Here is a 13182-nt window from a genome sequence, read left to right on the forward strand (position 1 = left end):
AACTTTTTAAATATGGTGGAAAACGATGAACAAAGTAAGACTGATCAAGCTGAAGGAATGGAAAGTGATGGAGAACAAAGGACAGATTATGTAGAGAAGAACAAAGTGGAAAGAGGACTAATAAGAAGAAGAACAATAAAGGTAAAACCAAATGTGGACAGTGCAAGAAAAAAGATGATGACAAAGGTGCGAGTAAAAAACGTTAATAGGTATGAAGTGTTAAGAGGGCTGGAAGAAGATGATGAGAAATAATGTTTTTTAACCTTTTTATCTATTTTAACATGATTTTAATGTGTGTTTCTTTTTATGGAAGGGGCTGTTGGTTGAGTGAAAAAAATGGGTATGCAGAGGTAGAGGAGTAGACTAAAAATAATGGTTGGTTTTAATATTTTAATATCTTTTATCATGTTTTTTAACATTTTATCGTGGAATGCAAGAGGTTTATTGAATGTGGAGAAATTTGAACAAATGTTGGTGTTATGTAAAGAAGCTGATGTGATTGTTTTGCAAGAAACAAATTGGAAAAAGGAAAGTGTTAAAATGGTTCAAAGCAAATGGGATGGTCAAATATATTTTAACAATGGAGAGGATAAACTGGGTAGTGGAGTAGCGATTTTAATAAAAAGAGGTACATATGAAAAAGAAAAAGTCATATTTGAGGATGGAGTTGGGAAAAGCATGGCGATGAAATTAGAAAAAGGAGAAGATCATTTCATCATTTATAATATTCATGCACCCAATGAAGAAAATGAAAAAGTGAACTTCTTTAAAAACGTTAGTATAAATGTAAAAAAATGGCAGAATGTTAATGTAATTGGAGATTTTAATACTGTTTTTACAGAATTAGATCTGGGGAGTAAGATGGTATATAGAAAAGACAAGGGGAGGGAGGAGCTACTGAAAATGATGACAGAATGCAATTTAATAGATGTGTGGAGAGAGAAAAACAAGACAAAGAGGGAATTTTCAAGAATGCAACTGGTTTTACATGAGCTGAAGTTAAGTAGGATTGATTATATGTTATGTAATGTAGAAATGAAGGATTTTATCAAAAGTTTATTTTATAAAAAAGTCAGTTTTAGTGATCATTCGTTTTTTTGTGTAAAATTAGATTGTGCAAAAGTTGAAAGGGGATTAGGTGTATGGATTTTGAACGCAACAATTTTAAAACATGAGACATACAAAGAAAAAATTACACAAATAATTGCAAACAGTAAATTGGACAGAATGTATAGAGAAGATAAAAGAATATGGTGGGACAATATGAAGTTAGACATGAAAAAATGTTCAATAAAATATTGTCAAATTGTAAAAAGAGTTAAAAATAATAAAGAAATGAAAATAAGAAAGGAATTAGAAGAGGAAATAAAAAGACTGCAAATAGATCAAAATGAAGATATTGGGAAAATAATAGATTTACAAGAACAACTAAAAGAGATGGAAAATGAAAAATGCAGAGGGGCTATAATTAGAAGCAAAGCAAAGTACACTGTTGAAGGAGATCGAAGTACAAAATTCTTCTTTAACTTAGAAAAGAATAGACAGAAAGCAGATTTAATGAAAGAGGTGTTGAATAAAATGGAGAATTAAAACAAGGAACTGAGGAAATTTTAATAGCTGTTAAACATTTCTATGAAGATATGTTTAAGAGTCAAGGAACTACGAGACGATCAACTGTTTCTCTTAAATCAAATAAAACTAAAAGTTTCAGATGAAGATAAAGTTTTTTGTGATGCAGGGATAACTGAAGTAGAAATTGATGAAGCAATAAGACAGTTAACTACAGAGAGAAGTCCAGGCATAGATGGGTTAACCAATGAGTTTTATAAGAATTTTAGAGAAATGATAGTACCTGTTTTAAAAGAAGTATATGATGAGGTTTTTAAAAAAGAAGAATTAAGTGAAAGAATGAAGATAGGAATGATTAAAATGATATACAAAAGAAGAGGAAGTCCTTTAGATCTGAAGAATTATAGGCCCTTAACAATGTTAAATACAGATTTTAAAATTTTAGCAAAGGTTTTAGCAAACAGATTAAGGAAAGTTTTACCTAAAATTATTAGCACCACACAGGCATATGGAGTCAAGGGGAAGGACATATTAGACACAGTTCAAAATATAAGAGATACATTATTGTATATGAAGGAGAAAAATATGAATGGTTATTTAATTAGTTTGGATTTAGAGAAAGCATTTGATAGAGTGGAACATGACTATTTGTTTGAAGTGATTAAAACATTTGGATTTGGGGAGAATTTTAGGAAATGGATCAACATTTTTTATTATAATATTTTAACATGTATTAAATGCAATGGTTTTTTAACGGAATGTTTTCAACCAACAAGGTCTATAAGACAAGGATGTCCACTATCTGCACTACTGTATACATTAGTAGCTGAACCATTGGGACTAGCAATAAAAGCAGTCAATGGAATAAAAGGAATACAAATAGAAGAAAGAACTGAACATGAGCCAGTTTACCAGTATGCAGATGACACAACCTTGTTGGTTGAAGACATTCAAAGTGTAACAAAGGCAATGGGGATTTTAAATAGGTATTGTAAGGGGACGGGAGCTAAGATTAATGTTGAAAAGAGTGTGTGTATGAGGATTGGAAGGGCAGATGTTTTACCTCAGCACATACATTTTAAGGAAGAGTATGAACATATAAAGATTTTAGGCATTTGGGTTGGTTTGGATTTTAATAAAGCGGATCATTTTAATTGGGAGGGAGTTTTAAAAGGGGTTGAAATTAGATTGAGATATTGGAAATTGAGAAACCTGACATTGAAGGGAAAGGTTTTATTGATTAATTCTCTAATGCTCTCAAAAATGTGGTATGTACTGAGTGTTACCCCATTGCCTTGTGAATACTATAAAAGAATAAAAAAATGTGTTTTAGATTTCTTATGGGGAAAAGGAAGAGCAAAAATATCATATGACACGTTGATTGGAGGGAAAGAAGTTGGGGGACTTGGGCTTTTAGACCCACTTTTAAGGATGAAAACATTAAGGGTGAAATTGGTAAAATGTTTTGTAGATGTTAAGAGTAAAGAAGTGTGGAAAAATGTCATGGATTACTTTTTAAAGAAATGTGGTGGAGTAAATAAGGGATGTAGTGTATTATGTATGAAAACAAAAAAAGAAATGTGGACAGGTATACCAACATTTTATGAAGAGGTTTTAGAAGCTTGGGGAAACTTTTTAGAAAATATGCTGATTGTACCTAAAGGAAGAAACCAGCTGTTAGAACAACCTTTGTTTTTAAACCTGAACATCACGAAAGATGAAAATGTAATATATTATAAAAAATGGTGGCAAGCTGGAATTAGGCAAGTAAAGGATCTGCTCTATGAGGTGATAAAAGGCTATCTTCCATTTCAAGCAATAGAAGACATGTTATCTGAAAATGAAGTGAATGTAGGGAAAGGAACACTTGTAAAACAGTTTGAGGATTTAAAAAGAGCAATACCACATGAATGGGTTGAAAGAATTGAACAAAACGAAAAGGGAGAAAAAGGAGACATGCCTGATTTGTATTTTAAAAAGAAAAATGGAGAGAACAAGATTTTTATTGACTGTAAAGTAAAAGATTTTTATTTGTGTTTTAGAGAAATGGCTTTTGTAAAACCAGTTGCAAACAATTATTGGAAAGAAAGATATGATGATTTAAATGAAAGTGAAATATGGCAAAATGTGGAAACAAAATATATGGATCCAATTTTGGAAGATTTTAATTATTTATTGAGACATAATTATATTTTAACTGAAATGAGGTTATGTAAAATTGGGATAGAGAGAGATGCAATGTGTAAAGTCTGTAAAAATGAAGAAGAAGGTTTTTTACATTTGTTTTTTTACTGTGAAGAATTGAGTGTGTTTATGGAAAGAATCAAACATATTATTAAATCTATGCTGAAAGATAAATATAATGAGAACATGACTCAAAAGGAATGGGAGAAAATGTTTTTATTTGGTTACAAGGGTAACGGTTTTAATATGACTGTTTTTAATTTATGTATAATAATTGCGAAGAATGTAATATGGCAAAGAAGGAATATTGCAAAATTTGAAAAAAGAAAAGTAGATGTATGGATATTATTTAAAAACAAAATGGAAACATCATTTAGGTTATTACGGGGATATTTTTTATTAAATGACAAAGAAGGTGAATTTATAGAAATGTTTGTAGAACAAAATGCAATGTTAGAGTTTAATGTGAATGGTGTTACCTGGATGTGGGACAAATACAAATGAATATATTTTATATAATTATTTTTTATTTTTGATGTTTGAAAAGTCACTCAATGTATTGTTTCATTGTATTTGAAAATTATTTTTAATAAAAAAAAAAAAAAAAAAAAAAAAGCAATGCCTGATCTCATCTGAACTCGGAGCCAAAGCAGGGTTGGGCCTGGTTAGTACTTGGATGGGAGACCGCCTGGGAATACCAGGTGCTGTAAGCTTTTTGAATTCCTTCATTTGGCAAAAAAATTAATAAATACATTTTTTTTTAAAAAAAAAAAGAGGTAAACAATTGAGGGGACAAGGGCATTGTTTCTGTCGGTGCTGTTTCAAGGCAAGCTGAGCGGCGCTCGGCTCCTGGTGCTGCGCCTATTTTTAAATAGCCAACTCTTGACTGCTGCTCTCGCTTACGGCCATACCACCCTGGCAATGCCTGATCTCATCTGAACTCGGAAGCAGAGCAGGGTTGGGCCTGGTTAGTACTTGGATGGGAGACCGCCTGGGAATACCAGGTGCTGTAAGCTTTTTGAATTCCTTCTTTTGGCAAAAAATTTAATAAATACATTTTTTTTAAAAAAAGAGGTAAACTATTGAGGGGCCAAGGGCATTGTTTCTGTCGGTGCTGTTTCAAGGCAAGCCGAGCGGCGCTCGGCTCCTGGTGCTGCGCCTATTTTTAAATAGCCAACTCTTGACTGCTGCTCTCGCTTACGGCCATACTACCCTGGCAATGCCTGATCTCATCTGAACTCGGAAGCAAAGCAGGGTTGGGCCTGGTTAGTACTTGGATGGGAGACCGCCTGGGAATACCAGGTGCTGTAAGCTTTTTGAATTACTTCATTTGGCAAAAAAATTAATAAATACATTTTTTTTTTTTAAAAAGAGTTAAACTATTGAGGGGCCAAGGGCATTGTTTCTGTCGGTGCTGTTTCAAGGCAAGCTGAGCGGCGCTCGGCTCCTGGTGCTGCGCCTATTTTTAAATAGCCAACTCTTGACTGCTGCTCTCGCTTACGGCCATACCACCCTGGCAATGCCTGATCTCATCTGAACTCGGAAGCAAAGCAGGGTTGGGCCTGGTTAGTACTTGGATGGGAGACCGCCTGGGAATACCAGGTGCTGTAAGCTTTTTGAATTCCTTCATTTGGCCAAAAAATAAATAAATACTTTTTTTTTTTTTTAAAAGAGGTAAACTATTGAGGGGCCAAGGGCATTGTTTCTGTCGGTGCTGTTTCAAGGCAAGCTGAGCGGCGCTCGGCTCCTGGTGCTGCGCCTATTTTTAAATAGCCAACTCTTGACTGCTGCTCTTGCTTACGGCCATACCACCCTGGCAATGCCTGATCTCATCTGAACTCGGAAGCAAAGCAGGGTTGGGCCTGGTTAGTACTTGGATGGGAGACCGCCTGGGAATACCAGGTGCTGTAAGCTTTTTGAATTCCTTCATTTGGCCAAAAAATTAATAAATACATTTTTTTTTAAAAAAGAGGTAAACTATTGAGGGGCCAAGGGCATTGTTTCTGTCGGTGCTGTTTCAAGGCAAGCTGAGCGGCGCTCGGCTCCTGGTGCTGCGCCTATTTTTAAATAGCCAACTCTTGACTGCTGCTCTCGCTTACGTCCATACCACCCTGGCAATGCCTGATCTCATCTGAACTCGGAAGCAAAGCAGGGTTGGGCCTGGTTAGTACTTGGATGGGAGACCGCCTGGGAATACCAGGTGCTGTAAGCTTTTTGAATTCCTTCATTTGGCAAAAAAATTAATAAATACATTTTTTTTTTAAAAAAAGAGGTAAACTATTGAGGGGCCAAGGGCATTGTTTCTGTCGGTGCTGTTTCAAGGCAAGCTGAGCGGCGCTCGGCTCCTGGTGCTGCGCCTATTTTTAAATAGCCAACTCTTTACTGCTGCTCTCGCTTACGGCCATACCACCCTGGCAATGCCTGATCTCATCTGAACTCGGAAGCAAAGCAGGGTTGGGCCTGGTTAGTACTTGGATGGGAGACCGCCTGGGATTACCAGGTGCTGTAAGCTTTTTGAATTCCTTCATTTGGAACATATTCAAAAAAAAAAAAAAAAAAGGAGATCAGTCTGCCTTCTTTCGCCTGCTTCGTTCTCACCTCTTGGACCCCACAACGTGCCTGCGTTAGCTGCAAATGAGAGCTCTAACCCTTTGCGTACCAAGCTCGAACTCACGCTGGATGGTTGATAAAAAGGAAATTCCCAGTTGAAAACCGTCGATCTCTTCCAAGAACAAGTCTGCAGAAAGGGGATGTAAGTCAAAAGTCAGCCCTGATGATATACCCCCACCAGCCCAACAGAAAGTGCTATAACCATACTCAACTCAGGGCGGGAACGTGGTCCGGGTAGGGGTACTTTTGTGGGTCGTAAGTTTCCAGAGGTCCGGGGGGCTTAGGACCTTTGGCCACCCCTCACTTGAGGGCCGGGTCCGGGGATGGTGCCGCCGCTGCTGGAGACCTCCTCTTCCTCCTCCACCTGGTTGCTGAGGTCTGAGAGCTGGGTCTGGATGCGCTCCATAGCGAGCCTGCAGCAGGGGTCGGCACACAGACGCCCGGCTTCCGGGTCATCTGGTTCCCGATCATCGTCTTCCGACGACGGCAACTAAGACATCACAGGAACCATCGGTTGAGTGGACTGCAACCACCGCAACTCCCGAGCCATTTTCTGACACATTGCTCTTCCCATGGTGTTCTGCGACAGCCGGGCAATGTGCACAGCATCTTCCACATGTCCAGACAGCCAGTGGCAAGCGAGAGCAAAAGCCTCTTCTCGTCCGAGTTTGTCTCTATGTGAACCGCTGACTGGTGCGGCAAGAGCCGTCTGTAGACGTTGAAGCAGAGCGTACATTCAGCCATGACCATTGTGCTGGATCGCCTTTATTTAATTACCCTAATTAAACAAAGATAAACCAGGATCCTCCCTTCGCTATGTTTCTTAGCTAGAGTTTAGTTAAAGGATCGTCTTTATAATGTTTTTGCAAAAAGAATAAATTAGATTCATACTTTACCACACAGGGTAACTTGATGGGTTCTGGAAAATGAAGTCAATGTCCACTCCAGTGAAGATAAGTAATAAAATATACTTTTATTAATAAAATAAAATCCAGTGAAAAAGTAGAATAAACAAAAGACATATAACAGAATCAAAATCCTTTATCCTCCGTTGAGAATAAAGGGCCTAAGACATCCATTATACAGAAGTCAGAAAGCGTGAAACTGGTTTGTACATTTCAGCTTTTATACTCATCATGCATAGATAACGATCGAAGCTGGGACAGTGTTGGGAGACAGGTCCCATAAACAATGTTCAGAAACAGAACATAGATCAATCATAAACACAGGTGCACATCTTAATTAAATTCCACATTCAAAGAGCATATATCATTTAAACAGTGGGAAAATCCCTCGGGAAGACAAATACATAGTCATCTGAGTATAAGTCAATTATTTGGCAGTTATATGCTCAGCCTTCATAGATAGTGCGCCTACACATTCATGCACTAAGAGTTATGTGTTTAAACTGAGCAGCGAGGTCAGTTAGAGTTCCTTCAGTTGGTTTGTTGGTCCTGCGCGCCCTCTTGCTGAGGCGCCTCTCCTTACTCTTACGCTTGGTTTCCTCATTAAGAGTTGTGCTGTTACGCATCGGGGTATCAGAATACATCATTGATTTTTTGTGTCTCTTACGATCAATGTCATAAGACCAATCAGGCACCACACCCCTCAACCCTGTTACAGTCTTCAACCCTGTCACTGTATTCTCGACCCTGTGACATTCATATTGGGAAACAATTAAATATAGAAAAACTTCTTGCTGAGTACCAACCACCATGTTAAGGCCTACCATTGTGAATATGTGGTTTGGGTAAGACATCTAAATGTAAAACTTTTTAGAGAAATGAAGAGAGCACAGAATGCAGGAGTTGTATAATTGTAACTTAAATCACATCTAAATCTAAAACTCCTCAGAAATGTGATATTTTAGCCATTAAACTGATTTGAGGGACATATGAGCAACAGGGAAATGTTGGTTTTATAGCGAAAGCTTTGTGAAATACTAATATTAGCAACTCAGTTTAGTCCGTTATGGGGTTGAGAATAATGGCTGTCCAAATAAGAATAAAAGAGAAAATAATATAAAGGCTTTAATGCCTGAGGAGGGAAAAGATGATGTTGTGAATGTTTAAATTGTGCCTAATTATGTAGACTAGTCAACAATATAATCAATACACTTTTAAACATGAGTTTGCTCAAGCTGAAATATTAGCGAATGCCAGGAATGACCCTTATATTATCTCAAATCTTAAACGTGCGCACACTACATGATCTGAAAACTGCAGCACAGCACACTACAAGATACTATTCAGATGACTGCGCCTGATGGAGCACATCACCTGATTGCAGAATAACTCTGCTGTTTATTATAGGCTAGCTTACAAATATCTGACCAACTGCCAGAGCGAACAGCCTGCAGAATGAAGAGAAAAGCTGCTTGTTGAAGAGAGCACATCATGTCCAAACAAATGTCTAATGTTAGGATTATTATCAGGGAACAGAGAGAAGACAGAGGCAGATGAACAGAAAGAATGGATATTTGATGATACTGTAGGGGGAAACCAGTGTGGAGAGTTTGGTATAAAGCAACATTGACAAAACGTGTTGGGGATTTACAATGGAGGATTCTGCAGGGGATTATGGCAGTGAATGCTTTCATATGTGTTGTTAACTCTATTGTCCATGACAAGTGTATCTTCTGTGGACATAGAGAGAGACTGTGGATCATCGCTATCTGGAGTGGAGACGCTGAACACAATAGTTTGATATGTTGAGCAGATGTGGACAGAATTGGACTCAATGTAAGTTTATTCTAGAGCGAGCTATCGGTCTTTGTCAGGTGACGTCACCCTCGTAAACACCGAATTGCATTATGGGACATAGCCGCCATTTGTGTTGTATCCGAGTTAACGTGAGCTGTTGTATGTTTAGCGTCTTTCGCAGAGTAAACACAGTGTTACGTTCTTGTTGTGTTAAGGGCTGTAAGTAAATAGCAAATCACGCGATCGAAAAGGTAAACAAATTATCACGACGACAGATATATTACATTTCCCACTCAGAAGAGAGGATATTGACAGACTGTAGCAGTGCATCGGGTGCCCTGGCCTGCTGCGTTGAGACACAAAATATATCTTTTGCTGGCATATCTCCGTTTATGCTCTCGACATTTTCACAAAGGTAAGTATGTAAGAATATTTAAGTAACTTTACAATTGTCATTGAGCTTTTAATACTTATTTTAATTCAGTGTAACACTTTAGTTTTGGGGGTAGAACTGCATTTAAATCTTAGTGAATCAACGTAGTGCATTTGGATTTAAGATTGTGAAGTAATTGATTGTTAAAATATTGTAAAATACTTTTAAAATCTTTGTTACAACTTACATTTGCTGATTTACTTACCCCCTGTCAAAAAGTACATTTTCGACTGTCCTTTTTCTAAAACAAATATAGGTTTTTGTTGAAAACATTAGATGAAATATTTTAAACCTTCAGACTGTAGCTTCATAAAACTGCAGTTTATCAAAATAAATATATTGGATGACAAAGGGATGAGCAAATTATCAGTAAATGTTCTTTCTGAATGTTTTAAAAGTTCAAATTTCAATTTAGGTTTCTTATGCTCAAACTGTCATATTTCCATTAGCATGTAGCATTATAGTACATTTATTTTTACTTATTCTAAGTGTAATATTTTTGCTGTAAATACATTTCTAACTTTGTCATTGCCAGCTAACCTGCATATGAGATTATGGAGACTGACCCAGACTGAGCACCATCTCTACATCTGGGCCACACAGATACTACACAGACAGACACCGCACACTCTGCAAGACAACCTAAGAGAAGGAAATAAAACCAACACTGCAGTCAGCTGAAGATGTGGACGAACAACATGCAGAGAAGGAGACATGTGAGGTTGAAGATGGTGAGAAACACTGATGAGGAGATACTGATGGATTTTGTGACAAGAATGATGCTCAAGTACCAAACAGTAAAAAACACAAAATCTTAATAACAAGCACTGACCCTCAACATGATACTCTTGTGAAGGTGAAGATGTCACATTACAGCAGAGGATTGTAACTGTCTGTTGTGCTCAATAAATCAATGTCCAACTGTAGTGTAGAAGAGCTGTAGTTGTCAATAAGAGTTAAAAGCCCAGGTGTATAAATGCATTCTGTGCTTAATTGATGCATTCTTTGCAAATTCCTTCACGTTTTTGTAGCTTTGTTTCTTTCACTGTGTGTATGAGTGTGTTTTGCTAATGTTTCATCCTGTCTTATGTAAACAATATGATGCATTACTCCTGAAATGAATTTTCCCTCAGTGCCTGAATAAAAATATCATTTGTATAAATGTAAATAAATGGAGGATGACTTAATTTGTTGTTAACTCATTTATTGTTCTTCACAATAACAAAACTGGTACATCACAACACAAGGTAAGCAGATATTACTTGAACTGAATAACCCTTTAAAGAACAGAGACGAATGCTTTTTCTCAAAGTTAAACATTAGATCAATCAGTGGTTTAAACTGAATAGATATTTCAGCAATGGGTAGGTGACAGAGCACTCCCTTGGTTTGCAATTAATTTATACGGATCTATATCCTGAATATAAGACAGTTTATCAAAATGACGATCCCTGGCATCTTCGATTAGTTTATTGCAGTCCCGTGTAGGCTAAATTTTCTTGTACTTCTCCAACTTGACCTTTTTTTGGCATGGATCTCTCTTGCATTATTATGCGTCTCTCAAGTTGTCTCAGGAAGAGATACCACCAAAATGGCGCAGGTGTGACGTAACACACAACAAACGCACGTGACTGACAAAGACCGATAGTCAGAAACACAAACTGAAATGGCAGGTCATTCACTGTTTAGTTGCTCCAGCAAAACTTGCTCTACTTATCACAAGAAGAAACAGAACAGATGATGAACATGCTCAAGAGATTTAGAGTTTTAAAGCGTTCGTTAGGTCCAGAATTACAAAAGATCTGAAGTATTACAAGAGCAGAAATGATGCTGAAACCTTTGAACAACAGTGTGTTATAAGGACGCTGTCTGGAATGTGGAGCAAGGAGAGCTGCTGTTACATCAGCTGTGGAGTTACAATTCTCACACACACACACACACAGCTGCTGACTGCTCCTGCAGAGGATTGTGGGTAAATCTCTTGTCAGTCTTCAGCTCAGTTTCACTGATGATCCAAGATAGACTATAAACCCAGGCCAGAGCGGCTCAGTGAATGTGGTCTGGACTGAGTGGATGAGGCTCATTGTGTCTCTATAGATGTTGTAGAAGATCAGAGTTCCTGCACTGTGATCCACAAACACTCCTATTCTACTGCTGAGCGGCTTCACTGGGAGACGAGTCTCTGTGTTATTGTGTACGAATATGAATCTGGAGGAAGAGCAGATCAAACTCCAGGACTGAGCATTACATCCAAACCAGCACTCAACACCTCGTCCCTTCCTCCTGATGCTCTTATATGACACTGATATATCCACATAATCTCCACTCCAGTCAGTCTCCCAGTAACAGCGTCCACACACACTCTCTCTGCACAACACCTGAGGATACACACCATCAAATCTGTCTGGATGATCAGGATACGGCTGTTTCTCTTCCACACTCTTCACCTCTCTGTTCTCCTCAGACAGAATGAGTTGAGTGTGTGCTGTGTTTGGATCCAGTGTGAGGAAACAGACATCTGAACACAAGAACACACACATTTATAACCACAGCTGTGTGTGTGTGTGTGTGTGTGTGTGTGTGTGAGAGAGACAGAGAGAGAGTTTGTGTGTGTGTGTGTGTGTGTGCGTGTGTGTGTGTGTGTGAGTGAGAGAGAGTTTGTGTGTGTGAGAGAGACAGAAAGTTTGTGTGTGTGTGTGTGTGTGTGTGTGTGTGAGAGAGAGAGACAGAGAGAGAGTTTGTGTGTGTGTGTGTGAGTGAGTGAATGTCTGTGTTAGGCTTGTGCCGGTATTCGGTAATGCGATAAATCACGGGAATGAATATGCACGATATTGTTATCGCGGGCACTTCAAAATACAGTGAAAAATAATAGATCCGAATTTATATTCTTAGAACGCGCCTTAGCTTATTTTCCATCAACCACTTGAAGAAACACTGCGTATTTGCTGCAATCCCCGCATGTAGAAGCACTGTGTACACGCAGGGCGCGCCGCCGCTGCCACCGCTCTCTAATCCTCACACGAAGAAGAAGCATGGCGGAAGGAGGAACGCTGCCGACAATTTATCCCCCTTCAAAAAAAAAGTCAGAGGTTTGGAAATATTTTGGGTTCCAAAAAAATGCAGAGGGATTGCTAATCGAAGACGATTTCCCTTTGCACATTCACTTTGATATAATTGCTCAAGTTTACTTTTATATTGTTTTATTTATATTTATTTGTATTTAAATGTTTGAAGTACTTTTAGTTAATTAAAAAGTTATTAAAGTTACTAAGTTGACGAAACTGAAGTTTTTTGTGTTTTTTTACTTGTTTCTCTAGTAAAATTACAATATCGTGATAATACCGTATACCGTGATAAAAGCTCAATCAATTAATCGCAGCATGAAAATGTGATACCGGCACATGCCTAGTCTGTGTGTGTGTCTGCGTGTGTGTGTATGTGCGTGTGTGTGTGTGTGTGAGTGAGAGTGAATGTCTGTGTGTGCATGCGAGCAAGTGAGTGTGTGTGCATGCGAGTGGTGTGTGTGCATGTGTAAGTGTGTGCGAGTGTGTGTGTGTTTGTGTGTATGAGAGCGAGTGAGTATGTATGCGTGCGTGCGTGTGACAGAGAGAGAGAGAGCATGTGTGTGTGAGCGTGTGTGTGTGTGTGCGTGCATGTGTGTGTGTGCGTGTGTAGTCCTACATT

General features: G+C 38.2%; 6 non-coding genes across 6 annotated transcripts; all 6 read left to right on the forward strand.

Annotated features, from left to right (window-relative positions):
- The first annotated feature begins 4650 nt into the window (after window positions 1-4650).
- LOC130223951 (5S ribosomal RNA) lies at window positions 4651-4769 on the forward strand. Its single transcript, XR_008837058.1, has one exon. It is a non-coding gene; the product is annotated as a 5S ribosomal RNA (ribosomal RNA).
- A 179-nt stretch (window positions 4770-4948) lies between these two features.
- LOC130223882 (5S ribosomal RNA) lies at window positions 4949-5067 on the forward strand. Its single transcript, XR_008836992.1, has one exon. It is a non-coding gene; the product is annotated as a 5S ribosomal RNA (ribosomal RNA).
- Window positions 5068-5248: 181 nt separating this feature from the next.
- LOC130223818 (5S ribosomal RNA) lies at window positions 5249-5367 on the forward strand. Its single transcript, XR_008836932.1, has one exon. It is a non-coding gene; the product is annotated as a 5S ribosomal RNA (ribosomal RNA).
- Window positions 5368-5548: 181 nt separating this feature from the next.
- On the forward strand, window positions 5549-5667 carry LOC130223819 (5S ribosomal RNA). The gene has a single exon (XR_008836933.1). It is a non-coding gene; the product is annotated as a 5S ribosomal RNA (ribosomal RNA).
- A 179-nt stretch (window positions 5668-5846) lies between these two features.
- On the forward strand, window positions 5847-5965 carry LOC130223933 (5S ribosomal RNA). The gene has a single exon (XR_008837041.1). It is a non-coding gene; the product is annotated as a 5S ribosomal RNA (ribosomal RNA).
- A 181-nt stretch (window positions 5966-6146) lies between these two features.
- LOC130223964 (5S ribosomal RNA) lies at window positions 6147-6265 on the forward strand. Its single transcript, XR_008837070.1, has one exon. It is a non-coding gene; the product is annotated as a 5S ribosomal RNA (ribosomal RNA).
- Window positions 6266-13182: the final 6917 nt, after the last annotated feature.

Source organism: Danio aesculapii, chromosome 4 (assembly GCF_903798145.1).
Source record: "Danio aesculapii chromosome 4, fDanAes4.1, whole genome shotgun sequence".
NCBI lineage: Eukaryota > Metazoa > Chordata > Actinopteri > Cypriniformes > Danionidae > Danio > Danio aesculapii.